Below are 27,170 nucleotides of genomic sequence, written 5' to 3' on the forward strand. Positions count from 1 at the left end.
AACAGTAATCTCCCTGCACAAAGGGGGGCCAACAACTGACCCTGGAACTAGAGACCCATAAGTCTAAACAGACTCATCTACAAGGCCATGGAAAGAATTATCATGGACCTTATCGACAAGGACATAGGCAGCCTCCAAATACTGGACCCAACCCATTTTGGCTTCATTAAGGGTAGATCATGCTTATTAAACATGTCAGAATTATTTGAGAATGTCACCAAAGCCATTGACAAAGGTAAGACAGCATGCTCAGCCTATTTTGACCTTGCCAAGGCTTTCAACCCAATTCTCCACTCTGAAATCATTGAGAAACTCTCCCAGATAGGGATTAACCCTTATGTTACTAGATGGGTAGCCAAATGGCTCACCAACAGGACACACACTGTCAAAATTGGTGACTCCAGCTCCCTCAGTAGACCCATCACCAGTGGAGTACCACTGAGGTCTGTGCCAGACCCCTTACTGTTTGGCATCTATGTCTCAGAAGTCCAGGCCAAAGTAGACAACTTTTGGCTCACCAAGTTCACTGATGATTGAAAAGTGGGAGCAATCAGTGAGTCCCCCAATGATGTCAACATATTACAAGAAGGGCTAACACAAACAAATAAGTGGTGCCAAAACCATGATCTAAAGCTAAGTGCAAAAAATGCATTATTATTCCCTTTGGCAAAATGGAATTCCCTAAAAATCACAATATTGATAGCAACCCCATGATTTTTAACCCAGTGGTGTGAGACTTGGGAACACAGGTTGATAGCAATCTGAACTTTGACAGCCAGGTTTTCACAGTGGTAAGGAAAGCCTTCTATGTAGCACATCTCATAAGCAAGGGCATAGCATCCAGGTCAAGGGATGCTATAACTCCACTTTACTCGACTCTTATCAGATCACTAATAGAGTATAATGGACCCTTTTGCATGTATCTCACCAGACACCTACAGCAGCTGGAGAGACCTCAGAGGCTTCTCACTAAGAAAACACAGGGACTCTAAACCATGGCCTACATGAAAGGCTGAAAGCCTTCTTACTTTACTGTGTATCTTATAGGCTGATGAGAGGTGACTTGTGCCTGGCCCATAGTGCAATCTTCAACCCTGCCCAAATGGAAATCTTGCACATCTGCAAATCAAGTGGCTCAAGAGTCACTCAATCTAGGGATCTCAAACTAGCTTTGACATTAACAGATCAAGCTGGAGAGACAGATATGTCTCCCAGAGACCACCTCTTCTCTGGAATAGGCTTCCTATTCATGTAATACAGAACTCCTCACTTACCCTATTCAAACACAACCTAGAGAATTGGATGGGAGACTGTAAATTTGCTCCTGTGGTGGCACCCATGTCCCTCATGGATGGGGTAGTCAGTGCTGATTACAGCCGGCTCTGTACATAAATTCATTCTGCGAACTACCCAAAAAAGAACAAATGGGGACACTTGAGATTAAAATGGCTAGATTTTAAAGGTTCTAGGACCACTTGCCTAGTAACCTCCTATGATGCTATGAACCTATAATTGTTACAGAGACATAATCTATTCTTTAGCATTGCTTAAAAGGTGATGTACTTCCTCAATGGTTTAAGGCAACAACATTCTTGTCTTTGTCAGTCATTCTACCTCGTACAAGTTTTTGTTTCACAAAAATGTTATCAGAGTTATCCCAAGGAAATTTCCTAGCACACAATCTCTTATGCTGCAAATCTGTACTATAATAACTACAGAGTTTTCAAAGCAGCTACTAATTAATAATACAAAGATCTAGTCTGTATTGTTAGAGCAAATGCCAGTATAGGCACAAGGTTTTCTCTTTTGGCAGGTATAACAATTCTACCATTTGTCAGTGATTCATTTTTTATACATCGGGCATCACCCTTTCTTTTGCTATGACTTTTCAACAAGCTAGGGTTACTTTTCCCAAACAGTTTATTCATCTGCTGCAAAAGTTCCAGAGTGCAACACTAATTTCCAGACATAAGATTTTCTATCCTCTTGTAAAGACACCAGGTAATAGCAACAGTTTAAATCTGGTACATAATTTATACTTTTGAAACAGTACTTTTAACTATTTCAGAATACCAAACCCTATAACATGTAAGAACTTAACGTACTTTAAGTTTCTTCAAACCAATATGTCTCAAGCTTCATTTCTCTACACACTGTGTATTCTTTCCATAATTCCTAATCTGACTGCTATAGATCCTCAGTGACTCCTTAGGTATTCCACTTAGCCTATATACCTGGTGTGCTTAGAGGTGCTAACCATGCCCTTAGTACCATTTACCTGGCATTACAGGTGCCACTAAAATTCTCTGATACAAGAGGTATCAACATCCTGGATCTGGTGCTCACCAATACAGGGGTCTACTGTAGCACCCCCACTGTGAGGTCTTCCCTTGTGAGGTCTGACTATAACTTAGTCTCATTTGAAGTTACTATCATACCTACCCCCCCCCCCCAACATCAACTAAACTAAAAAAGTTCTATAAAGCAGATTATAACCTCTTACAGGATGGTTTAAATAGCTTACTTGCACCTCCCCCCTTGGATGGAACTGGCAACTATGCCAAGTTCTGCACAAATGCTTTATAAAACACCTGAACAACTGCACTGACTCAGCCGTACCTAATAGGATCAAAACAAGCTCCTCAAGGAAGAGCAAACCTGTCAGGTGGACAGCTGCCCTTAACAGGCTTTACAATAAGAGGAAGAAATTGCTGTCTAAGAGTAAGGGGGAGCAAGTCTTAGACTGAAAACACTCTCTCTTCAGCTTAAACACACAAATAAAACTTCTTGTTAAGACCTCCAAAGCTAACCACAAATCCAAATTAGCTTCCTCATGTGTAACCTAAAAGGAAAGGTTCAGATTTGTGCTGAACTGGTAGTTAATGATACCACATATACTGAGCCTGTGGATGTTGCTAACCTGTTAGCCGACAGGTTCTGTGAAAACTTCACTCCCCTGGCCCTACCATACTTTCCCAAAGACATTCCTACCAGCTGTTCTCTAACTTGTATCACTAAAGAGCAGGGTATAAACACCCTCTCTAAGGTCAAAAACACAGCATCCATGGGACCTGACAACATCCCAGGCTGTGTCCTACCTGGGCTCAAACAAGAATTAGCAACACCATTGGGTACTCTTTTCAATCATAGCCTAAGCACTGGCTTCTTTATTCTTTTTCATACAGACTACTCAGAGATGATCTCTGCCTTGCATATAAGGCAATCTTTGACCCTGATTTATTGGAAGTGCTGCATATCTGTAAGTCAAATGGTACATGGTTTACTCGCTCTAATGGCCTTAACCTGGTATGTGACATTAATAAAACCTGCTAAGGGACAGATTTGTCTCCCAGAGGTTGTCACACCTTTGGAACAGACTCCTGCTTCATGTCAAGCAGAGCACCTCATTGGCCCTTTTCAAACATAGTCTGGACAACTGGATGAGTAACCATAAATTCACCCAGGGGGTTCCACCTATGTCCCTCTTGGACTGGGGTAATAGGTGTTGATCATGGAAATAAGGGTAAAGCTTGGCTAGGCTTATAAGGTCCCTAGAGCCATTAGCCTAGTAACCTCCTATGATCCTATCATCCTATAAACAGAGTGATAGCTAGATAGATGGTAGATATATGTGTGCATGCATGTGTTTGTGTGTGTATATATATATATATATATATATATATATATATATATATATATATATATGTGTGTGTGTGTGTGTGTGTGTGTGTGTGTGTGTGTGTGTGTGTGTGTACTATATATATATATATATATATATATATATATATATATATATATATATATATATGGGTCCGCTTTAACTTACCAAAATCACAGGTGACCGACACACGGAAGAGGGAGACAAAATGACCGACAGGTAAGTTTACCGAAAAGGTGATGTGCTGACAGCGGACAGAGCGACAAGGGTAACGTGTGAGCGCGACTCGGTAAGTGTGCAATAGTGACAGAGTTAGGAGCGGTCAGGTAAGTGTGCGTTATTGTGGGATTTTGGGTTAGGGTGTGGGATAGGTGAGTGTGTGGTAGTGTTGGAGGTAGGGAGGTAGGGTTTGGGTAAGGTAAGTGTGTGATAGTGACGGAGTTTAGTTTAGGGACGGGTTAAGTGAGTAAGGTTTGGAGTGCGGGTAGGGTGAGTGTGCGATAGTGACGGGCATTTTGTTTTGGGGTGGGTTAAGTGAGTTAGGGTTAGGGTGCAGGTAGGTTAAGTGTGCGATAGTGACAGCCTTTAGGTGTAGGGGTGGGTTAAGTGAGTTAGGGTTAGGGTGCGGGTAGGGTAACTGTGCGGTAGTGTCGGACCTTAGGGTTAGGGTTTGGGTTAGGGTTAGTGGATATGTGATTGTGTATGATGTGTAGTTTACGTTGTTTGTGTCGGTGTCATTGTGTCCGGTTTTGTGAGCTGTCGGTGTTGTGTGGTTTCGGTCATTAGGGTTCGGTGTTGTGTGTGTCGGTGAAGTGTGGTGTTGGTAAGGTAAAGTAGATCCATATATATATATATATATATATATATATATATATATATATATATATATATATATATATAAAAACAAACAATGAAAGTCCCAAGAATACGAAATAAGACCCCAGGAGGGAGGGTACTGTGTCAATACAGAATAAAACGAAGCAGGTCCTCAGCAACTACCAGACGTTGGTATTTAGAATACTCTAATGCTCTGGTAATACATTTATATGAACTCACAGTTTCAAAGCAGCAATTCCAAGCATCAGCGTAACTATCGATGTAAAGGCCAAACGTCAATTTAACAGGCAATTTAAATCCAAGAACTCAATATCCAAAGTCAAACAGCATCAGTCCTGGAAATCATCCCACTTTTATAGAGAGCAACGACTATCGCATGGTTAACACATCAACCCCAAAGAGCAAAGGCAGCAAAAAAATCCAGTTCTGGATACGTAAAAGTACTTAAATAGAAATAATGTTTAATGAAAATGAGCACTTTCGCGGTAAACTACCACTTCATCAGATACAATTAAAGCAACAATAAAAACGTTTTAAATAATGTATGACCTAGTACAAACGTTGCTCATTGGATTAGAGCATTTTGACAAAACCAATCACTATGCTTACTCATTCATATAATTTTACTAATGGAACTCACCTACGAAACTTGCAGAAGAGTCGTAGGAAACTATGCTGCATCCAATCCAATGTGTATACTTTTCACAAATATAACGATCCACCCAGGTTCCACAGTAAAATAAATCATTACATCCATGTGCATCTTCATTAAATAAAATGAAGATAAAAGTACATTAAAAACTTTAAAATCATACGCACAATATTTTGGATCCTTAAAAATAATCACGGCTGCACAGCCGCATCAAGCCTTCCAGATGTCATTCACAAGCAGCGGAATGACGTGTGTACATCTTAAGCTAGGACACAGCACCATCTACTGGAAAACAGATCTAAGAGCAAATAAAGATCTTGCAAGCACGCTAGGTCCTACGCTGCTTCAAGCTAACAGGCTTGGTTAACTAAAATATATTACCTAGACAATAAAATGATAAAAAATAATCACAGGGCTGACATTTAATCCAATGCTGCACGTTATAAACGCGTGACTAGGTGGTAGCGTTAGCATATGCATAGAATAAACTTCTACATTTAAAAGATGGTAAATTCGTGATATCATTATTACGATTATCATATAATAATTTTAGTGCCACACGTCTAGAAAACAACCTAACAGATAACAAAGCCTGACTTACATCCATATTTGTTGTAGGTATAAAGGATAGACCCTTGTTAATAATGGATAATTCTGAATCAGTAAGGTTGTACTTAGAAATATTATGTACTAAAGGGTAGGGTGCCAGAATCTGGAAAGTGTCTCTTGATGTAAATTCTGAGGCGTGTATTTCCTTTTCGCGCCCCGGTTTACCTCTAAATCCAACGATCTCTTCCATCCAGTTTCATTCTGTATTGACACAGTACCCTCCCTCCTGGGGTCTTATTTCATATATATATATATATATATATATATATATATATATATATATATATATATATTTACATGTGTGTGTGTGTGTGTGTATATATATATATATATATATATATATATATATATATATGGGTCTACTTCAGAAGATCAACAGACCAAGGCACTTAACAGGGATTTGCCCCCCTCCAGGGATTTGCCCCCCTCCCCAATGTTGTGCGCCCCTGGAATTGGTATATATAGGTGGGTGTGGGGGATGAAGCCCTTCACCTATTTCCATTTGAAACATAAAAATACAGCAAAAACTACACATTTTAAACCATATATACCACACAACATTGGGGATGGGGCAAATCCCAGGTTTTTGCCTTGAATACTGGTTGTCGACCAAATGAACTGTCGATCAAATGGTCTGTCAATCTTCTGAAGTAGACCCATATATATCTATATATATATATCTATATATATATCTATATATATATATATATATATATATATATATATATATATATAGACACATACATATATATACATATAGATGTAGATGTATGAGTAGCATTCCGCTAGATAAATAGGTAGATATGTGTGCATGTACATTGTGTGTGTGTGTGTGTGTGTGTGTGTGTGTGTGTGTGTGTGTGTGTATATATATATATATATATATATATATATATATATATATATATATATATATATATATGTATATGGGTCTACTTTGTTTCATTGAAAGCTCATTTCACTAAATTTGAATTTGAATTCACCCTGACCAAATCACTGAAAGCTCAAATTACTGAAAACTCATTTCACGGAATCTCATTTCACTGAAATGAAGTACTGACACTGTGTAGAGTACTGTGAAGCAAGTAAAAGGTATATGACCTTGGATGCTGGAGTTAGTATATACAGTTAAGGGAGACCATTGGTGGGTGTGGGGGCCATAGCCCCCCACCGAGTTTGATGTTATATTATATTTCACTGAAACTTCAAAACAATACATTTTAAACCATAGACATACATACTTACAATACCAAGGACTAACTCTTTGCAGAAGATGATATAAGCAATATAGACAATATGAGCTTTCAGTGATTTGGTCAGGGTGAATTCAAATTTAGTGAAATGAGCTTTCAATGAAACAAAGTAGACCTACACATATATAGATGTATCTGTCCCTCTTATTGCAGGTGAAATATTTTACTGAATTTTTAGCAGGTTGACTATAACTAGAAGAGTGGGGTAACTGACAAAAATAAGTAGGTAATTGATCAAAAATGAAACCAGTTGTAGTTACATCAGAGCAAAGACACATTTATGTAATTTCCTTATTTCATTAAAATAACCATTTTCTGCATCTCAGGCTCTTGTAAACATTCACAATTTTATTTATATAATGATCATGATGTATGTTTATGGCATTTCCATATCTGTCTGCCTTCTTTATAACACTATTGATGTTATTCATCAAACTGGAGAGAAATTGTCATTCTTATGCAAAATGTGATTTTTTCCAAGCTACTATATATGCATCTAAGCTAAACTTCTCATGTTTTTCAAATGCTATAACTAATGAATGGCTAGGTGGTATGAAGGCACTTGCATTTAAAACCATAAAGAAGGAGGAATGAGGCCTAAAAGGCAGCAGGACTTAAATAAGCTATGTAATGTTTGAGTGAGAAATATTGGGTAGATTATAAGTGATGTATAATGTTTGCAAATGGGAGTGTGTCAGTATGGCTTAAGACGTAAAATGTTTGCCACTAGGATTGTGTCAGTGGGTTGTTTTCATTTATAAAATGCATGATTGCCTGTGAAGATTGGGCAGAGATGGATGAAGGATGCCAGCCTAGTCAAACAGAATTTGATTTATAATTCTGGCATTTGTAGAAATAAATATAAAATACAGTTTTTTTTTTTCTTAAATGAAAGAAAATACTAAAATATTGAACTTCAAGAATGTGGCAACATTGCCATCTGCTGTAAACAAGCATTTCACATCTGTTCTTTGAAACTGAAATTACATCTTGTATATCCTTTCATCTGCAGGGCTTAGAGCCATTTGGTCTGGGCTAGCACGTTCTTTCTATTGTTTTAACTAAGAGTTAAATTGCTAGATTTATTTATTTATTTATTTATTTGATTTGTTGACCGGGAGTGTCCGACTGGACGTAGGTCCATTTTCAGCGGAGGCCCGGGGAGAAAAGCTCCACAGTTAAAATAAACAGACAGTAGTTACATTGGATTACATAGCGTTTAACAATTTACATAGCAATTACTTACAACATATTTACAGATGAAGAACATAACATCAGTAGACAACTAGAATCTTCATCTGTGAAGTACACATAGCAGACATTAACAAATGTCACAATAAGAAGTTCCTGCTGTATAATAAGTACTATGCTTATGAGCATCTAAGCTTGCTATAATCAAGGTAGTTAGTGGAGTGGAAAGAAAGATAGTGGTTGGATGGGGTGGGTGATATTAGAGTGGGAGTTGCAAGGGCATAGCCAGCATGTTTTTAGGTGCGCTTTTAGTAAAGTTTTGAAGTGGGTGCATGATGGTATGGAGGTAATTGTGCGTGGGAGGGAGTTCCATAATTTGGCTATGGTGCAAGAGAATAGTGCTTCACCAGCAGAGTTACTGGCTTTAGTGATCCGCAAGTGATTTTTGTTGCTGGATCTTAGTGGTCTGGTGGTGCAATAGGGGTGGAGTAGATTCTGGAGGGATGGGGCGTTTAGTGGATGGTTTACTAGTTTGTGGGCGAGTGAGAGTTGATACCATTGAAGGAGGTGAGGGAGTTCAAGCCAGCCCAGTTCAGCAAGTGAGAGACAGTGGTGACTATGGTAGGATGCCCCTGTGGCAAATTTGGCGATTTTGTTGTAGCAGATCTCTAGCTTGTTTAGATTGCATTGCCTTGGGTTGGTATATATTGTAGAGGCATAAAGTAAGGAGGAGATAAGGTGGGAATTTGCTATTGAAATCTTTGCTGCTTTGGTGAGAAGTTGCTTATTTCTGTATAACGCTCTTAGTTTTTTGTGGACTTTTTTATGGTCATGGATATGTGAATGTCAAATTTTAGTTTGTTGTCTATTTCCACTCCTAGCAATTTGGTGTGTTCAGTTGGGTAGATAGTGGTGTTGTCTTTTGCTGTGATGTTAAAGTAAGAGTTGTTTTGAGTATGTTTGGTGGGTTGGAAGATGAGTAGTTTAGTTTTGTTTGGGTTGAGTATTAATTGGGCATCGGATAACCAAGTTTCAACAGAGGAAAAGGCTTCCAGTGTGACTTTTTGCAGTTTGGGTAGGGGCTGGGCAGAGCAGATGATGGTCGAGTCATCTGCGTATTGTGTGAGTGTGCCATGTTTGGTGGCAGAGGCTAGATTATTGGTAGATTTAAACATGCAAATGTATTTTTATTGCTTTGCTTCCTGACCAGCTGCAAGATAACACAAGCAGATGTAAATGTATGTAAATGGAGTTTCTAGTAGCCTGGGAACTCCAGACCAGGTGTCAAAGGTGATGTAATGGGAACTGACTGAAATGATGTAATGTAATAAGAGAGAACCGGAGATTATTAAGCATTTTTGTCTGATCATCTCACTCACAGCACTGCCTCTGCTCACATGTATGTTTTAGCACTGTGATTTCTTTTAGGAATAGTTAAAGCTAGAAAAGATTAGACTAAGTATTCTTCTTTGAAATCAGATCTTTCCTACTGTATTGTTTTACTTATTTCTGTGTGATCTCTGTCTCTTGAGTAGCATTGTAGTAATTTTGTCTTATGTTTTTATTATTTATTATTAAATATTTTAAACACTTTCAACTGTGACGGTTTTATGTAAAGATAAATTATGCTCTAGAGTACATTACATATTTATAGAGTTTACTGTCTAAGTCACTCCAAATTAAGCCTTGACTGATTAGTCATACTACCAAGTGGATAATAACATTGCACAGTAATAATTGGACACCCTTTTAAGGGCCTTTTAGTAGTTGATAAGTATTAGCTGATGGTGGCAGTGATTACTACTGTGTTGTCTGGGTATAGGGGCACAGATGAAGAATCTGTATCAGCCTTTTCCCAGGGGTGGTTGTGAAGTTGTGAAATTTCTTATCTCAAAGTGTGTGTGTGTCAGCTACTTGGGCAGGGACACGAAGCACTGGTTGGACAGAGAGGGTACTGCAGGTTAGCTTGTCAGCGAGGCTGAGATCTGGACCCTATAGCTGTGCCAGTGGGGAGTCTTATTGGGGACCTGGAGAGCAAGGGAGCAACCAGCGCCAGACTGACTGTGATCTCTGTGTGCACTTAAGGGAAATTGTACTTTACTGTGTGTCTTTTTTATCCTTTCCTCATATAGGAGACATACTCTCTGGTGTTAGTGGTGAGGATTGAGGCTCCTTGATTTCTGGGCCAGGGCACAGGCGTCACATTGCATATGTAGTAAGTGATGGTTCAATGAAGATGTTTCTTGTTTAAAAAAAGTAAGAATTGAATAATTTGTGTAATATTGCGTAGGTTATATGATATATAGCAATATATGTGAAGTATAATGTTTGTTATGTTAGTATACTTGATTACTTTTACTTTTATATTAATGTAAATTTGCCTATGTCACAAATGATAATTCAATAAAGGTGCTTGGAAAAAAAAAGAATCCCCAAGCAGTGGTTTCAAGTTAAGTGTTCTAGTAAAAAATCTAAAGTAAAGCGCCTGAAGCCACTAATGCTATTAACAGTGTTCAGGCTTGCTGAAATAAAATTCTTTTCCTCAAAATGTCCACAGTCACTGCTAGAAAACTGAAATGCAGAAACTATTTATTTCTCCCTCAGTTTTGCTTATTTTCATCAGCGTCCTGTGAGTCTAGCTGCATAATTACTGACATCAGAATTTACTTTTATTATCTACTGTTATTACAGGACAGACCTGCAATTGGTTCTAAAGGCATAAAGCAGATGACTGAAAAAAAAACTAAGAACTATAACACAGTCATGAAATGGCGGAACTCATACTATACAACATAAAAGATGGTGGTAATCATCACAAGTGTAAGCAACAGTAGTGCCATGAACAGCTGCAAATAACATTTATTGCGCTCCTCTGTTGATTATGGAATAAACAGAATTTTGCCTTTAGCACCTTTGCTTAATGCTTTCTCTGAAATTTCTGACTATACCACACTGGTTTTAAGCAATACCAGTTAATGAATATTTTACATATCAGACAAAAACATTTAACGTGCAAATTTCATTTCCATATACTTTTAAGTAAAATTGTTATTCAAACGGGTAAATATCTTCATTTAAATCATAAACATATATTTAAATATTGTCAAAATCGTATAAATAAAACATCATCCAAATAGAGAGAAAAAAAATTTCAAAAATGTTTTCAAAGAAAAATAATTGCTTTCATAATGAAAACCCATACATCTAAAAATCTTAGACTGGGATTCATTGATGAATAGTGAATAATGCAATGTTGATTAATGGCTATAGGAGGGTGCAAGAATCCAAAGACAATGTGTGATGCATTATCTTCTAAGTTGTTAGATGCCCATGTGATGAAATCCTAAACAATAATACTGCACAACCACACCCAGCACCATGTTTATAAATCCCAGACACAATATATTTTATGATAAAAATCACCTTGCACTTAAAACTAGAGTTTCTTTGATGCATCTCTGAAATCCTTTAGTGTCAGGGTACTTGGTAATACTTACAGGTTGTTATTATAAAGTGTTAGGATGCCACCTCCCCTTTTTTACTCTGTTTTTTACTAATGTGGCCATAGTCAAGTGGTAGTATAGCTTCACCAGGGATGGGTGGTATGAGCCAGAATTCTGTGATTGTAAGAATATTAGGTTTTTTGGAGGTGATCCAAGTGTGTAACTGGTCTAGCTTATTCTGTATGCTTCTAGAATTACAGACTTTGAGAGGGTGTGAGGCATAGTTTTAAGAATACTGAGGGAAGAGGATATTGTATGATTGGGATTAGGATGGCTATTGCCACAGAGGAGGAGGAGATGAAATAAGAAGATCTGATTTGTGATTTTGTGTTTGGAATAAATGCAGATATCATTGTAAGTTAAGGTCTTTTTATTGTATTACACTGTTTTTGTTGTGGTGTTATATGGGAAGGTTATGTGCTTACATGTGTAGTTTTTGTGTGATACGTTTTCTGTCTGGTTGTCTATGGCAGGATGTTACATAATGTATGTTAGAGGAGCAAGTAATGAATGTAAATTAAGGATCGTGTACATATTTGAATGATGGGTTAGACAGAAGATTCTTGGATGGGAACGAGAGTCTAAGGCTGAATAAGCAGTGGAATGTAATAATGAGACGATAAATATGCCAGCAAGGGTATGTTTATATAGGATGTGTACTGAAGTGGGTCGGTTTCTTTAAGATGGTGAGGGAAAGGAGTAGACATGAGGCGTGGAGAGGTAGACATTTATGTAATGATATGGGGGTGGCTGGGAATTACTGACTGGTGGGAAGTAGCAGGTTGAGACTTACACATGTGCAGGGGATTGTCAGCTAGCAATGCAAGGCTACAATCTAAAGAGTTTGGCAAGCAACTGAAGCTAGATAAGTGGCAAGTATATCAACAAGTGTAGTCTGTGAAGTTTGTTACAAATTATTTATTTTGTTTATTGACATTTGTTTAACTGGGAAGTCTGACCTGTTTTCAGTTGTAACCCAGGGAGAAAAGCATGAACATATTACACGAAAGCAAAGCAGTAAAATATAGCAAATGTACACATTTGATATGGATTGCCATGCTTACAAGTACAATATAAAATGAGAATTGTAAAAGTTGTCATATTCACAACTGTAATACAATAGAAAATAATACAACCAAAGAAATAGTAAGATTTTCTAGTGAGAGAACAAAGCTTAATGTGTTTAAATTACAAAAAGTGGAGAAAGAAAGGTGGAAGCAAAGGCAAAATAATAAGGGAAAAAATACATTAATTCAAAAGAGACAAAGAGACAGTGATTAGGTAAAAAAAGGGTTATTACTAAGACACCAAAGGTTGTCAGAGATGAGACAGAGTGAGGACACATTAGTAAAGAAAGGAATGTGTATACAGGAGAACAGAAAGAATGCGTATAAAATCTTAATAGAGAAAGAAATATTTACAATTATACCATGACCCCCATTAATATTCCAAAACGTGCACGCTGATTGGCCAGCGTGCACATTGTAAATCGAGTTATACTAATGGAAAAAGGTCCGGTCACCCGGACTTTTTTCCATTAGTATAAGTCTGTTTTTAAAACACTGTCTCGCTATGTTAAATGGGTTTAACATAGCGAGACAGCTTTAAAATAAGCAACGGAGATCTCCGTTGCTTATTTTAAAGCTGTCTCGCTATGCTAAACCCATTTAACATAGCAAGACAGGTTTTAAAAAAAAAGCAATGGAGAAAGCAAGATCTCCGTTGCTTTTTTTACTGTTTCGCTATGTTAAATGGGTTTAACATAGCGAGACAGTTATAGCAATAACCCTCACCTGGGTGTGGGTAATGCTGGATTTACCCACGGTTGGCGTGGTTTGGTCCCGAGGGCAAAGCCCGAGGGACCAAACAAAGCCAACCGTGGGTAAATACAGCATTACCCACACCCAGAAGTGGGTTATTGCTATTATACCATGACATTATTTAAGAATAGAAACTATTACTTTTCTTAAATAATGGCATAGTATAATGCCTGTTTACTGCCCTTCGGCAGATGTCTGGCATCCGCGGCAGTTCTGATGTACTGCGCGCCTGCGCAGTACATCAGAGCTGTGGGCAAAAGCAATGAAGAAAGCAAGATCTCCGTTGCTTTTTTTTACTATTTTCGCTATGTTAAATGGGTTTAACATAGCGAGACAGTTTTAAAATAAGCAACGGAGATGTCCGTTGCTTATTTTAAAACTGTCTCGCTATGTTAAACCCATTTAACATAGCGAAACAGTAAAAAAAGCAATGGAGATCTTGCTTTCTCCGTTACTTTTTTTTTAAAACCTGTCTCACTATGTTAAATGGGTTTAGCATAGTGAGACAGCTTTAAAATAAGCAACGGAGATCTCCGTTGCTTATTTTAAAGCTGTCCCGCTATGTTAAACCCATTTAACATAGCGAGACAGTGTTTTAAAAGTAGAGTTATACTAATGGAAAAAAGTCCGGGCGACCGGACCTTTTTCCATTAGTATAACTCGATTTACAATGTGCACGCTGGCCAATCAGCGTGCACGTTTTGGGGGGGGTCATGGTATAATTTAAAATAAGCAACGGACAACTCCGTACTTATTTTAAAACTGTCTCGCTATGTTAAACCCATTTAACATAGCGAAACAGTAAAAAAAGCAACAGAGATCTTGCTTTCTCCGTTGCTTTTGCCCACAGTTCTGATGTACTGCGCAGGCATGCACAGTACATCAGAACTGCCGCGGATGCCAGACAGCTGTGGAAGGGCAGCAAACAGGCATTATACTATGCCATTATTTAAGAAAAGTAATTGTTTCTTTTCTTAAATAATGTCATAGTATAATAGCAATAACCCACTTCTGGGTGTGGGTAATGCTGTATTTACCCATGGTTGGCTTTGTTTGGTCCCTCGGGCTTCGCCCTCGGGACCAAACCATGCCAACTGTGGGTAAATCCAGCATTACCCACACCCAGGCGTGGGTTATTGCTATAATGATTACTTTGGTAGGATACTGAGTGAGTAAGGTTTTCAGTAGTAGAACAGAACATGGTAGGTCAGAAAAATGAAAAATAATTATTTCTGGAGCAAATCAGTTGAGTTGATGAATTCAAGAAGGTGTAGTGAGAGATAAAACTGTGATTAGAAGACGAAGGTGGGGTGAAAGAGAACAATGGATTATAGGATGGAACCAGCCTGGTGTGGAGCATAAGAACAACAAGGAATTAGTTATGAATGTTTGTAAAGAAGGTTTGAACATGTGGAGGATGGGTGATGGCCTAACTTTTATAGGGAGTGAGGTCCTGTATTTTTTTTTTAACTGAGTTAAAGTATAAGGGGTGTTCTGCAGATTTTTTGGTATTGGAGTTGTTTATTATTGGGTCTTAAGACTTATTCTGGGGTGCAATTGTGGATAATTGTACTAAGAGCTGAGCAGAAGGATTGTTTTATTATTGTTTATGATGTGATTAAATGAATATATATATATATATATATATATATATATATATATATATATATATATATATATATATAAAACGGTGAGTTACTTCTAACTAATTTGTTAGTGAGATACTGTGGTGGCTTTTTTTCCCAGCAAAGCATGCAATTTGGCTACAATATTTCTCCAGTTTAGTTTTTTTTAGAGGGGTTTGGAAGCTTGTAAGTATGGGTAATCCATATAGAAATGATGGTAGTAGGTAAGTATTATCCAGGGTTACTTTGGTATTGGTTCTGAGGACATTTTTTGCTCTATAGAGCATTGATAATATTTGGTGTGTTTTTGCAATTGCATTTAGAATATGTAGGTCAGATTTTAGGCTGTCATCTATGGTCATGCCAAGCAATTTAGTATGAGATACTACTTTAATGTCACTGTTGTTTACAAAGGTGATTTTGAAGTTACTTTGTCAAAGCTATGTGAGTTTGGAAAAAAAAATAGTTTAGCTGTCTTAGGAGTGAGCAATAGCTGAGCATGTTGAAGACAGCTTTCAGTGGATACAATGACTTCTTGTCTTATTTGTTGAAGATGGGTTTGGGCTACTTGAGGAGCAAATGCAAGAGAGTCCTCTGTGTACTATATGAGAGAGACTTGTTGGGAAGATGTGTAGATATTTTTGGTGAATGTATTAAACAGCAGGGGACCAAGAAAAGATACTTATGGTTCATTTGTGGTATCTAGCAGAAAAAGTGATATTTTGCAGAGCCATTTAGCAGATTGCTGTCTGTCAGATAAGTAGAGAGTAACAGGCCAAGGGAAGACAGTTCATGTGAGTTTGCTGTGTGAGACACTCTCAAAGGCCTTAGATAGGTCTAGGAATAAAGAAGATACAAATTTACCACTCTCACTAGCTTTGTTGATGGTGTCTAGGGAGGATATGATGGCAGGGGTAGTGCTATAGGCTAGGTGGAAGCCATGTTGTGTAGGTATTTCAAGCGTTGTTATTGAAGAAGGTATTGGAAAAGTTGCTTGTGGATACTTTTTTTCCCCAATATTTCTTAGAGGAGGATAGGATGGTGATGTGTCTAAAGCTGGGTATTTATGTTGATATCCTCCCTTTATGCAGTATCATTATATGTGACTTCTCCTAGAAGGATGGAACATATGATTCTTGTATTGACCCATATACAAGGACTGATACTGTGTATGGTATAGCACTGTCTTGAAAATTTCAGGTAGGAGGTTATCAGCTTGGTTTGAGAATGTGAAGTATTTTTATATATGATGTAGGGACAGCTTTTATGCTGATAGGAGGTGTAGTAGTGGGGAAGGGTTTGGGTAGGTTAGGGGCATTATGGATGTTAGGTTTTTTTTTGCTAACGGAAGTGGCTATACTGTATATGAAGTGGGTATTAAACTGCACTTGCAGGTTTTAGAGGGGATAAGTTAGGTGAAGGATTTGAATTGCTTTTTTTTTATGCTTGGGTAGATTAAGTTTTTGCTGGGGGACCAGCATTTTTGGGACTATGTCTATGGCAGTTATGCAGACTGTAATATTGTTTTTTCCCACTGTTTACCTGTTATTTTGGAATTCTCTAAACTCCACAGAAAATTGATGTTTTATTCATTGTCGTTTTCCAGGCCTTATTGATGTTCTGCATAAGATTTCTAGTATTGTTTGATAGCCATGGCTGGTTTTAACTGTTTTCTTCTGAGGTGGGCTGAGTTATTTAGAATACTTCAGAATATCATGTGAAAAGTGAGTGCTGCCACATCCAGTAAGAGGACTTTTAGATTAGATCAGCTGATGGGTTCTAGTGCTGATCTAAAGGTGCCTGGACTGAAATTTGTAGTTGTGTTGTTTAACATGATGGGTGATTCATTTGTGAGTATAAGTCAAAAGATAGTAACTAAGGAAACCTGCAAGAGTTCCTGAGGTAGTGTATTTGTGAGGGTCAGAAATCCTTATCCTGTCTGCTGGAATGGAGGTCTTGGCATAAGTTGTGTTATATCTAGTGGATAGGATGATTAGCTGTGTAAGGCTATATGTATTAATACTCAAAATGGAAACGTTGGTGGTAATATTTTGCTATTCAATATTCATGTCTCCCAATCTATATATATATATATATATATATATATATATATATATTTTTTTTTTTTTTTTTTTTTTTTCCATTAGGAATGGTATTGGATATCCAGTATAGGATATCTTCCAAATGGTATCTTCTTTCCAGGAGGATTATAGAGAGCAATGAGACAAAGTCGTTTTTTTATTTTTTTATTTGAGATATAAAATGAGTGCTTTGGCATTGCAGAGTTTGTGAATACTATTGCTGAAAATATTTAGTTTGTATAACTTGGAGTACAGGATGGCTCTTCCTCTAGCTTTTTAAGTGCTTGGTCAGCGTGTATGGTGTTATTCCCAGGGGAAGTATTTCAATGTCCTTTATGTTGGGCTTTAGCCAGTTTTCAGTAATTGTCAGAATACAAAAGAGTTTGGAGCAATGTTCATCATTATTCTAAAACATCCCTCTGGTACAGCACAGATAACCTTCAAATTATCTTTATTAGAGCTTTCCCCTAGTAAATGTACATATTACAGTGGACTCCCACTTCAGATATGATTGCTTCAGCCTTGGACAGCCTCTCTTCACTTCAAGCACTTCTACAAATAAATGGTTCAGACTCTTTTGGACTCCCCATTGTCTTCTGCCATCCAGGACCTGTCTCCTCTTAAATAGTAACAGGTTACTTTTGAGACACATCATCACATGAAAAATGAGGCATGCTGTCTTACAGGATTTCCATTATGTTGCTTTTATATCTGTACTACTGGAGCTACCTTGCTATGTTATTATATATGCATTTCTGTATATAAGAAGATTTTAGTGTAAATGTTTCTTTAAAATATTGCCAGCTAAAGTACTGACATTAATGTAATTCTATTATATATATTACTTTCAGTAATGTCAACATGAAAAATGTCATGATGAAAAAGCAGTAAGATGGGAATTGAAACACCCCCCCCCTAAAAAAGGGTGATGTACTAAACTTCTCCAAATCACTACTTTGTATGCATCGTTGCAGGCTTGTCACTTCCACAAAGAAATCTAGTGACAACCTTACTCCTGTAGTAAAATAAGGAGCTTGAAAGAAATGATTGGGGGGCCAGAATGTGAACACAATATGACAATTTTGTTGAATCTAAAGAAAACAAATAAAGATTCAGGAAATGACGATTTACAGATGAATATTTAAGAAATGTTATGGCTTTTCCCCTCTTGGCCCACAAGTAATTATATTGTCTCTATGAAAATCTTAACCTGTGTTCAAAAGAAAGATCTGAAAAGTAAAGAAAAAAGCAGTCTGTTATTTGAGGATGACTTTCTAAATAGATGTGTTTACAGTATTGTATTGGAAAGCTGCTCATGTTACAGTGATTTCAGAAGGGCTGATTCCATTTTGTACTATAGCAATAACCCACGCCTGGGTGTGGGTAATGCTGGATTTACCCATGGTTGGCGTGGTTTGGTCCCGAGGGCGAAGCCCGAGGGACCAAACAAAGCCAACCATGGGTAAATCCAGCATTACCCACACCCAGAAGTGGGTTATTGCTATTATACTATGACATTATTTAAGAAAAGAAACTATTACTTTTCTTAAATAATGGCATTGTATAATGCCTCTTTGCTGCCCTTCCGCAGCTGTCTGGCATCCACGGCAGTTCTGATGTACTGTGCATGCCTGCACAGTACATCAGAGCTGTGGGCAAAAGCAACGGAGAAAGCAAGATCTCCATTGCTTTTTTTACTGTTTTGCTATGTTAAATGGGTTTAACATAGCGAGACAGCTTTAAAATAAGCAATGGAGATGTCCGTTGCTTATTTTAAAGCTCTCTCTCTATGTTAAACCCATTTAACATAGAGAAACAGTAAAAAGCAACAGAGATCTTGCTTTCTCCGTTGCTTTTTTTTTTTAAACCTGTCTCGCTATGTTAAATGGGTTTAACATAGCGAGACAGCTTTAAAATAAGCAACGGAGATCTCCGTTGCTTATTTTAAAGCTGTCTCGCTATGTTAAACCCATTTAACATAGCGAGACAGGTTTAAAAAAAAGCAACGGAGAAAGCAAGATCTCCGTTGCCTTTTAAACACTGTGTCGCTATGTTAAAGGAGTTTAACATAGCGAGACAACTTTTAAAAAAGCAACGGAGATCTTTGTTGCTTTTTTTAAACCTGTATCACTATGTTAAACTCTTTTAACATAGCGAGACAGTGTTTTAGAAAAAGACTTATACTAATGGAAAAAGTCTGGGCGACCGGATCTTTTTCCATTAGTATAAGTCGATTTACAATGTGCACGCTGGCCAATCAGCGTGCACATTTTGGAATATTAATGGGGGGCCATGGTATATTATAGTTTTAAAAGTAAAAACTAGAACTCGCCACAACCTGATAAACCTTAAGCTTAAGGATAGAATATATGACCACCTATATTGCATTAGGAAAAAAGATACCAACAATGCTTTATATAGACATCTAAACAGTAATCCTGGATGTGGTTCGTTCCTATTTGGCATCCTGGAAGTGGTAAAACAGAATCCAAGGGGAGGTAACATTAAAGCTATGGTGGCAGAAAGGGAAATTAGGTGGCAAATCAGATTAAATGCAGCCACCCCCCCAGGATTAAATGACCACATATCTACTAAACCCCTTATAAGAAGTTAAATATTAGAGTATAAATACCCCTTCTGGATATATTGTTTAGCCTCACTTTTTTAGGATTTTTCTTGCATGTTGATATTTATTATAAACAACTAATTTTATTGACATTTATAAAAAGTTTTTTATTACATTAATTGGTTATCCAATAATGTTGTTTTATCAAATTTTAGAGGTTCTTATTTATTATTCTAATTAGGCAGATAGCATTGTCATCAGCACTATATTGTATCATATAGGCACAAATTTTTTGCAATTTTTTGTAATTTTGATATTTTATTTTTAAAAATATATAGTAAGTAATTGTACAATGAGTATATTTAATATGGTTATGTTTACTTGTTTTAATGCAAGAGTATGTTAAATATGTATTGTGGAACGTAATATTCACTTCAGAGATGAATAGATGATTAAGTTAATAATTGGTGGGCTTTTTTAGAGTATATATGATATAATTGTTCTGATGAAGTCTACCATTTTGCAGATGAAAGCGCTTAACCCGTTGTATTGTGTGTTTAAATAAAGGATTTACTACTAGCTGGGCCGTGGCATTTTCTTCACTAGAACTTTATTGCGTTCTTGGTTTATCACATAATATAGTTTTAGTTATAGGCCTATTAAACAACATAACCATCTATGTATCGCACCTACTGCATGCATCCTAGACCCCATTTTATATACTTCCTATGTCTATGGGTTTTTTTATTGTTAAACCAAAATTAGTAAACATCAACAATTTGTGCCATTTAAAGATCCACATTACATAACAAAATTAATGTGTTCCATGCAATACATTTTAAACTTATTTCTTTATTTATTCATTTATGCATTTTTTTTTGTTATTTTTGAATTTTCATGTCAGGATAAGAGTCAGTGTAACAGAAGAAGGGAAGAGAAAGGCAGAGAGAGATTGAGAAAGACCCCAGAAATTACTTTCATCTTTAAAGTTAGGAATTACTTTCTGTATCATCCAGTTCAGTTCAGTTTCTTTCTGAAACAGACAAGGTTGACCACTCATATACCTATATGACAGCTAGCCTAATTTACATTTTCCATAACTTATGTATTAATTCAACTTCACTTTGAAATTTATTCAACTTGTCATTCTGTTCAAACATATTATGATGGGCTGTTCCATTGTCTAACAGCCTTTCTCAACTAAACTTCTGCCTCTTATTCCATCCCTCTGTCACGTCTTTAAAGACAATAATTATTGTAAGAAGTGCTGTTATGTGTTAATCGCAGTCTTGATAATTTCTTTAGGGATTTAATCATTGTTGTTGTGTCTTTCGGCTTTTCGCAGTTAGGGGTCGCCACAGCAGAACTCCGGTCTGCTAATGATTGGCAGTAGGTTTTTACAGTGCCGAGTTGCCAGCCTGATGCCCAACCCGCAAAGAAGGCACACCCATTCACACACACACCTATCTGCATGTCTTTAAATGTCATCGACCATGGGGAGGACATGTAGACTCCACACAGAAGGCGCTCCAGCCGAGAGTCAAACAGGAGAACCTCTTGCTGTGAGGCAACAATGCTAACCTCTACACCACCATGGCCTATTTAGGGATTTAGTCATTAATTCTTTAAATTTCCATAACAAGTATGTGTCTCTGTTTCTGAAACTCTAGTATAAACACGCCCAGTCTTACCAGTCTTTCTTTTTTCATTGCACAACAGTTTTGTTAAATATTGCTTAGATTATTTTAGCGACTCAGTTTCTGACATCCTATACATGGCTGGTTCAGTTTTTGTGTTTTAGTTCAGGCTTTCTCAATATTCCAGTAAATGGTATCAAAGTATCAGAAGCTTTAGATCTGATCATCCTGAGGGCTTCTCTTAGCAGACCAACTGATGTGATTTGTTATGTATTGCTCCAAATAATACTGAGGCTATAACAATATGCAGCTAAGTAAATAATTAAACAACAACACAAGCAAGGAGGAAACTTCCATTAAGAACTCTCACAATTGGAAGATATTAGTGATTTTTTTTATTTCTTTTATTCAAACTTTTAATATTTTTTATGGAAACTGGTTGCAGAGAGGAAACCATCAGTATTTCATAAAAAGTTTTAAAAATCAGCAGGTTCTTTTGACAACTTGAACTAATGTATTTCTGAATAACCACAGATGAAACAATTCATCCAATTATTATAATATAAAGTTATTTATCTATACTAGGGTACTAATGTTTGATTAGTAAATTTAACTTTCTAATAAAATAAATTTTCATATGAAATCTAGGACTCCACAGCAGTTTAACTCTACACCCGGCTAACCTGGATCCTCTAAGGATCCATATATGTACAATGGATATTGGTATAACACAAGATTAATTACAAAAGCTCTGAATATTTCATTATGCATCTCTGCTACATGTCTTCCAGCAAGTAAAATTGTACTCTCATACCCAAGATATTCACAAAACTGCAACTTAGTTTAGCATAATTTATTTTATGGCTACTTGGACCTGTTTGCTTTTATGCACAATTACTTGACATTTGAAGTAATGAATGTCTATTTTAAAATATTGCATATGCTGTAATTATCTTATTTTTATTTGTCTGTAGGTGGGCTTAAGTTCTATGCCACAGATAGCTTTGACTCTAATGGTTTAATTGATGCTTTTACTGGAATATCATCTTCAAATGGTAATCTGTACCAACAGTCCATTCAGGTTTGTGAATAAATTTAGACAACTTTTTATTTTTTTTATTTTATTTTGTTTTATTTTTATTTATTTATTCTTTTTTTTTTCTTTCTTTTTTTTTTTTTGCTGGTTGAGCTAAATGAATGGATAAAATACATGTTATTTCTACATTTACAGCTTGAAAGCAATAGCCTCACTGTTAAACAAAAGAATGGTTTAATGGCACAGTGTCGATAGATAAATCAGTTGGAAATTATACTTTCTTTGTGATCACATGGCAAACATCAGAACCAGACATTTATGTGTGGACCCCTAGTGGAAGAATATACATGATGGCAAACTTTAGAAAAGATACAACTTTAAAAGCAGCTCGCCTTCAAATACCTGGAACTGCAGAGGTACAGATTATTTACACTAATTTTCCATTTTCTTAATGGTACTTGCTGATTTTCCTTTACAAAACAGTTTGAGTGCATTGCATTGAAACACATATTATGGATTAACCAAATTATGTCGCTGCAGTTTTTCATGAATCATAACTTTAAACCAGAAACGTGCTATTGCACATTGAAGATGTGTTAGAACAACCTGAAAACATGTCCATTAGTAATATGTACTTGGTTTAATTCATTAGCAGCCAGTTCAGTAAATGGCATGTGGTTGGAACCAAACAGAACCCCTTTGGAATGTTTATGGGTGTGCATGGGAGGTAGCTTTTCCCCAATGATCTCATTTAAGGGCAGAACCCTGCATCACCTCATTGTTAAAAAGTTGAATATAAATTGCATATTTACAAACAGTTGAGAGTATTATGAAAGGATATTTATAATAAATGAATCAAAATGTATAATAATATAGAGGAATAAACAATAATGACAATTATCAAAGTAAATGACATAGCTACTCTGACGTTAAAAAATGAAAGTTGCAGCCATGCATAAGATGTTGTGCTGCTAATTAGGTTGCTGTCTCTTGTTTCTATCTCTCTTTTAGTACTAGGCCATGACTACCCAATACATGGCCCGTTATTTATGAATTAATCTCTGACAATAAAATAAAATGATAATAGGACTGGCAAATACAAGATGAAACAGAGAAATCCACAGCTAAAACCTTAAATAAAAATGGAAAATAGACAGCCTACAAGGGGCGGAAGAACAGCTGCCTTAACTAATAATACATTAGTGTTAAATGTGAATGCCATGAAATTATTCTAAATGAGATTAGGAGTTCTGTGTCAGTTTCGGAAACATGAAGCAAATGCAATTTGCTTGCAAGATGTTAGGTATGTAAATATATATATAGAGAGTAAACCAGGGAAATCTTATAAAAAATGAAGTGATACTTAAGCCTACAAATATGTTGAGATATTAATTATGCATAATGAGAAATGGAAGGCAATCAGATTCAAGTGAGGAATGAAGAAAATTGTTGTATTAATTTATTTTGTAGAGATTTATAAAGCCATAAATTAAATAATAAGGATTTGCTCACTTTATGTATAAATTGACATGGATAGTGGGAAGGAATTGTTTAAATATGTAAGATTTTTTTCTGTAGGAGACACGATGATAATACAGACTGGTGGTTTTAAATGTAAAATAAAAAACAGAAACATTGCAAAGTGAATTGTATGAAAGAAATATTACATGAATTATATTTGAATGAAACAGGAAACATAAGTCTATGTATGAATGAGGTGTGTTAAACCCCAAAATTGATTATGATTTATCAAATGACTATTGTGAAGCAATGACAGAATTTATAGCTAGAGGATTTTTTTCATCTTGCAACTATGTTTGTAAAGCTAGAAAAAGTGCCAAGAACACAGGGTGGACCTGAGATACGTAATGTAAGTGCCAGAAGAATTTGTTCAATAATGGAAACATTACCAAGATACTTAATTATTTTATAAATCAAAGTAAAAATAGTAGATAGAACTCCATAACAAGATAGTAAATGAATTTATCTATATGCACAGAAAAGAAGGAAAGCACAAAGACCAATTGACAAAGGCTTATAATACAGAACTGCATGAAGACAAACCACACTGTTTTGAAAAAATATCAGAAGTAGTCTGAATGCAGTAAAAAGAATTGGTATATTGTTTAAGAAAATTCAATGTAGTATAAAAGGTAAAAAATCGGATGCACTGCATTTTATCATAGATAAAAATAATGTTTGGTAGTGTGTATGACTGAATTTATTATTATTATTAATAATAATGTGCAGAAAGTGCAAGAAAAAAGAAGTAATGAATCAATAATTAAGACAAAAGATGGGGTAAAAAAAAAGTCACACAACTATGTATTAAGAAGTGGAGCAGAAAAGGTAAATATGAAAATAAATAGCTTCTGCAGCAAGGAAGACAAGGAAAGAAACAAAAGACACATTAGGGATAGAGATTTTTTGCCTGTCAAAGAAAAACTTGTCTGATGAAGATGGTCTTGGACCTTTCCAGTCTCAGCAAGAATGTAATGGTGAAAAAGTTCAGAACTGCAATATTGCAGCCCTCATGTCACTTCCTTTCCAGATAAAGATGGATGAGTAGTCTTAACGTAAATGTTACCTACTCACATGTTCCAGTTTTAAGAGCCCACAAAAGGCATCTTTGGCTTCAAGATAGGGAACAGCTTTACTTGTTTGCCATTCTCCCTTTTAGCCGAGCAAAAGTGCTCAGAATTTTTATCAAATGTCTGGCTCCAACAATCACACTGTTTGAGCAGACTAACATTGGCAGGTGTCTTTATCTGGATGACTGACTCATGCAAAGGTCATACGAGCAGTTACATGGCTGTTTATAAATTATCTGTCTAGGTTCCTTGTGTTGATTTATTAGTAAAGATAAATTGATAAATTGAATTTGTTTTCTTTATAACAGGCATTTTACAGCTGTCTTGGTGAAATTCATTCTAGAAGTATTGTTTCTCAGTCTGGACTGGATGCTGTGGGGGGTGGGGGGTGATATAATAAATGACCAAACAAAAATTAGATAAATATGCAGAAGCTGCATGGAAACAGACAAACAGTTATTTATATAGCTCACCCACTGGGTGAAGGTCACTATGAGGGTGGGGGATAAACCTGTTCCAATGGATGGTACTGCAGCCCCTGATGGTGACTAGACCCATTTTCTTTTTTTGGGTCAGGTATGTGCAAACATCACCTTAGCTGAATAATGATAGACTGCATGTGAGAAAATTTCAGCATTAACTTAGAAGTAAGCTGCACTGGTGGTGTACAAGAATAAAGCCCTGACTATAGCACCGGTGACCAAATCCAATTAGTGGTGCAGGCATCTGAAAGTGCAGGTAGGGAGGGCTAGGAGCCATATAGGTCATCTTTGCCTTGAAGATTCCCAGGCCATCTTTGTCCTGAAGTTAGAAATTCTTCAGGTGGGAAGAACATCATGGCTGTTCATTCTATGTGTTCAAAATAGCCATGGAAAAATACAGTCTAACTCTAACTCTTTCCCTCTGCCTCCAGATGATACCTGGCAGAAGAAGTGAATGTAATTTCTCTACTCGTTACAAGTTGTAACTGAACTCATAGCTGTTCATTAGTTTGATGTCCATCTGTGTGGTCATAGTGAATGATCTACCCATATCTCATTGCAATACTATGCTCCTTATGTTTTAGGCAACAGCCCAGGACCCTCTGATGCAGACCTGTAGCTAGCTGTTCTGTTACCCGATGTATATCCCAATTTATCATCCTCCTCTGGTTCTTCTTCAGTATTTGTAGTGAACAACTTCAAGTGAGTTGCTAGATTCATTCCACACATGTGCTTCAAGTGCTTTGAACCTAACTACAGGTATGATACAGGCATTTCAATGGTGGTATTGCATTACCACCAGTCAGTAACTACCTATCCCTTCTCTTGACACCTTGTGCATTGGGCAGCTGTCCCCTTTGCCCCAACCTAGCTATGCTACTGCTCTGGTGAGAGCTTCATCAAAGTGTACTTTACCCTATTCTTTTTATATTTCATTCACTAATGTGGTTATTTTAAAGTAAATACTAGAGAGCAAATGCAGTGAAAGTGATCACAATTTAATCTGTTAAATGACAAGGTCCTGCTTCTGAAAGATGGCCTAAATTAATTGAAGATGGCCTACACCTGGATTTAAATGCAGTGAATAGTGCTGACTACTTGTACTACTAGCTTGTTGCACATGGTACTCAGTTTCCACTAAACAAATAATAGTAGGCCTCAGGTTGATGCCACCTTTGTCAAAGAAGATCTTCTGTCCAATAACGTAATAATAGAAACTAAATATCTGCATTTCTCATAACAATAAACCTGTAACCATTAAACTGACAAGACAGACATTAGTACCTCTCAGCAGATGAACCTTTCCTAGATTACAAAGAACTGCCTCCCTTTCTGTCAAGCTTCATGTATAGATAATTCTGTATTTTTTTAATATCTGCAAGTCTTTTGGGCTTCTAATACCATGGCAGAAATGGACTCCATTCCTAAGTCAAAGTAGGATTCAATTTCATGAAATTAGTATTGTTTCAATCTTTGATGTCAGCCAGAAGTGCTGATTGCAGCACCTGCAATGTGCCCAGTAATGACTCCTTCTGCAAGTGGTACGGGGTTACATGTATTGGTAACATATCTAAATATGATTGTATATTCTTTTTTATAAGACCCATTGCTCCTACTACTGTTGGAACT

General features: G+C 36.6%; 1 pseudogene; it reads left to right on the forward strand.

The window, feature by feature from the left end:
• LOC122814284 overlaps nucleotides 1-27,170 on the forward strand; it is a 1,664,844-nt pseudogene that overhangs the window by 1,246,448 nt on the left and 391,226 nt on the right.

The sequence above is a fragment of the Protopterus annectens genome, chromosome 10.part0 (genome assembly GCF_019279795.1).
Source record: "Protopterus annectens isolate FY-2018-M chromosome 10.part0, PAN1.0, whole genome shotgun sequence".
NCBI lineage: Eukaryota > Metazoa > Chordata > Ceratodontiformes > Protopteridae > Protopterus > Protopterus annectens.